Here is a 3,828-nt window from a genome sequence, read left to right on the forward strand (position 1 = left end):
ATCACATTTTTGTAATAAAATGAGTCATAGAAAATAATTGGAAAAGGAAACATATCAAAATTTTAACAATGTGTATTTCTGGTTACCAAGATTTTGGATGTAGGAAAGTCCTCTCATGCATCAGAAGGATGAAAAAAGGAAGGATCCCAGAGAAATATGCAGTAAGTTTGAAAATTAGAGGGGCAGATACCACATCCTTCAGAATAAGCATTTAACCTTAGCTTTTATGTAAATCTTGATCATTACAAAGCACTGTGAAGACAGCGAGAGGAGGAGGTGATTTAGAGGACAGAGGAAAGCAGGTTTTTATGAAGGCAGTAATGTAGTCTAATGTAGTCTACATAAAGTCAATGGGCTTTAAAACACCAAAGTCCTCTAAAATGCAGAGATCTCTCAAGTTCCAACTCCCATAAATTTCTTATGTATCAATGCCTAACAACATCATACCCAAAATATGGACCACATGGCTATTTCATAGTTCATGACTTCTAACAGATTATCATTCATTTATCCAGACTCAAACACATAGATCCCTATGACTCTCAGTGACCACTGGGGACTCCAAGACAAGAAACAGTTGCTCCAAGCACTAACCTCCCTACAAGGCCACCCAGAAGGATATTCCAAACACTGAACCTCCCACTAAGTACATCACAAATATTCGCCTAAGCCAAGAACATCAAAAACACTGAACTGCCAACCAAGGATGTCTGAATCACGAACCTGCCATTGTGGACACTTCCATGAGAGAACATCCCCAAACACGTCTCAATCATTGACTTATGCCCAAAGATTCCCCAGTCACTGACCTTCCTCCAGGAAAGCTCCAATCACTGACATCCCTCTAAGGCTGTCCTAAGAACTGATCTTCCTCCAGAAGACGTTTTCAGGCTCTGACACACTCTCAAACGCAATTTCTAACTTCCTCCAGCACCTCCTCATTCACCCCCAATCAATAACATTCCCCCGAAGGATGCCCCAAATCACTGACCTATCCCCTAAGTGCATCCCAATCACTGACTACCCCCCTAAACCATGCCAAACACTGGTTTGCCTCCAAGCCCGCACAGTCACTGACCTCTTCCATAAATGCTAACCCCAAGCCACCCCAAATCTGTCCACGCTACTGCAATACCCTGACCCCCAGGGCTGCCTCATTTCTGACCATTCTGTTCCCTCATTAACGGAATGCATCCCCTCCCCAACAAGGGCTTGCTCCTCCTAAAGACTCCCCATAGGCCGCCCTTACCTCAAAGCTCATATCTCCACAAAGCTCAACCTGATTCTGCTCCCAGAAAGCGAAACAGACCCCTTAATAGATTCTTCACGCACCGCTGGGTGGGTACCAATAGGCACAGTCCATCACTTTCTTCAGAGTCACAAGCCCGGCTGTTCCACTTCGCAGGTCAAGTTTATTCTCTATAGCACCCGAGTCTGCAGGCTGACAACCGTCACCCCGGGGCGTCCTAACACCAACGAAAATTCCGTTCAGCTTTCCCGTCTTTTAAAGACACTATGACAAGAGTATGGCGGCACCCTATTAGCTGGTATATATGGGGCCCGCCATTTTGGAAGGCCAGCCGTACAACCAGTTTTCCTGCCCTACAAAACTTGTCTTGTAGCGATTGTTACGCCAATCGCTAGCGTTGCAAAGGGGAATGAGAATGCTCTAGTCCATCTCGGCGGAATACTGGTGTCCTTCAAGTAAGGCGCACTAAATCCAAATATGTACGCCTTGGCTTTGCCGCTGGTACGCGGGAGGTACAAAACTTCACGGGGGCGCAGCCGTATTTAAAAAGGTGCAATGTCCATACCGCAAAAGGAGGCCTCCTTTAGGGAGTTGGAAGCAGGCGGAGAAGGCAACGGCACCCCACTCCAGAACTCTTGCCTGGAAAATCCCATGGATGGAGGAGCCTGGTGGGCTACAGTTCACGGGGTCGCACAGAGTCGGATAAGACTGAAGCGACTTAGCGGCAGCAGCAGCAGGAGCGATTTCAGGGAACGGTACAGGGTTTGGAGAAGCCAAGGTGGTAGAGGAAGGCAGCATGCCTTTCTGCGGACACACAGGAAACATATTTAGTTGAAAGAAAAGGTCTTCAGTCAAAGTTGGGGGTGGAAGTTTGATGACATCCCTAGGGTGAAAGGTGAGAGGGTTGCTGGGAGGGTTGAGCTAATAGGGAGGGGTTTTGTTCTAAGATGGAAGGTAGTGAACTGAGGAGGAATAGAAGATCAGAATATGTGGGTACAGAATCCGTCTGCAATGCAGAAGATCGGATTCGATTCCTGGGTCGGGAAGATCCCTGGAAAAGGGAATGACTACAGTCACTCCAGCATTCTTGCCTGGAGAATCCCATGGATAGAGGAGCAAGAGTGGGGCAGCACTGAGTAACTAACACACTTTTTTTCAGGCCAGAAATTTTTGGGAAAATTTTCTGTGCAGGCTTTATCTCAGTTGAAATGTTTTCACATTTGTCTAGTGAAGAATTGTTTAGAATTGGAGTTGTTGAAAGAGTCAGAGAGAATGAAAAGTTTGAATTGGATTGATTATTCCAGGTTGTCCAAAACTGTTGAGTCCACTTTACTAATCTATCCTCCCCAAGAGCTCCAGCTGAAAAGTAAGAGCTAATTTTTATTAAATGTATGCACATTTTTTTGATTAGGGGAGTATTTCAAACATTGTAATTTTATTATTTTACTGAATATTATGAAAGCTGTCAATGGTGGGCAGAAATATCCTCATTTTAGATATGGGGGGAAAAGGTCTAATTCTATCAGAGTGCCTGTTTTCATTTAGAAACCTCATCCATCTTTTAGTCTTTGCCTGTTCTAAAGAATGAAAAAATATTATTTTAACTTTGCTTATTTATTTTACTTGATAACATTTATTAAGTCTTTTGTTGTTTTCTTCATGTGGTGGAGGTTTTGGGAACCTTGGTCCCCAACCTGGGATTGAACCCCAGTGCCCTTCAGTGGACCACTGGACCACAAGGGAATTCTTTTATTTATTTTATAAATTATTTATTTTCTTATGTCATTATTGCTTTTTTGTTTTACGTTGGTTATCTTTTTCTTAATCATATTGTGGATATTTATAACTATCAATTCAGCCTTCATTCTCCCCATCTTTTAGTTCAGTTCAGTTCAGTCATGTCTGACTCTTTGCAACCCCATGAGCTGCAGCATTCCAGGCTTCCTTGTCCATCACCAACTCCCGAAGCTTACTCAAACTCATGTCCATCGCGTTGGTGATCCCATCCAACCATTTCATCCTCTGTCGTCACCTTCTTCCGCCTTCAATCTTTCCCAGCATCAGGGTCTTTTCCAATGAGTCTGTTCTTCTCATCAGGTGGCCAAGGTATTGGAGTTTCAGCTTCAGCATCAGTCCTTCCAATGAATATTCAGGACTAATTTCCTTTAGGATGGACTCGTTGGATCTCCTTGCTGTCCAAGGGACTCTCAAGAATCTTCTCCAACACCACAGTTCAAAAGCATCAGTTCTTTGGTGTTCAGCTTTCTTTATAGTCCAACTCTCACATCCATACATGACCACTGGAAAAACCATACCTTTGACTAGACAGACCTTTGTTGGTAAAGTAATGTCTCTGCCTTTTAATATGCTGTCTAGGTTGGTCATAGCTTTTCTACCAAGGAGTAAGCATCTTTGAATTTCATGGCTGCAGTCACCATCTTCAGTGATTTTTGAAGCCCCCCCAAATAAAGTCTGTCACTGTTTCCATTGTTTGCCCATCTATTTGCCATGAAGTGATGGTACTGGATGTCATGCTCCCCATATCTAAGCAACCACTAATATACTTTCTATCTCTAGAT

The 3,828-nt window shown here is 43.7% G+C and overlaps 1 protein-coding gene across 2 annotated transcripts in view; it reads left to right on the forward strand.

Annotated features, from left to right (window-relative positions):
* LOC104983913 (zinc finger protein 432-like) overlaps positions 1 to 3,828 on the forward strand; it is a 60,584-nt gene that overhangs the window by 23,458 nt on the left and 33,298 nt on the right. Inside the window, exon 1 of one of the 2 annotated variants that reach the window (XM_010833450.1) lies at positions 1,544 to 1,704. The exons of the other annotated variant lie outside the window; for it this stretch is intronic. The gene's annotated coding sequence lies outside the window, so the exon portion shown is untranslated. Of the gene's footprint in view, positions 1 to 1,543; positions 1,705 to 3,828 lie in introns of those variants that run through there. 2 annotated transcript variants of the gene reach the window in all.

The sequence above is a fragment of the Bison bison genome, unplaced genomic scaffold, assembly GCF_000754665.1.
Source record: "Bison bison bison isolate TAMUID 2011002044 unplaced genomic scaffold, Bison_UMD1.0 scf7180017863683, whole genome shotgun sequence".
Lineage (NCBI taxonomy): Eukaryota > Metazoa > Chordata > Mammalia > Artiodactyla > Bovidae > Bison > Bison bison.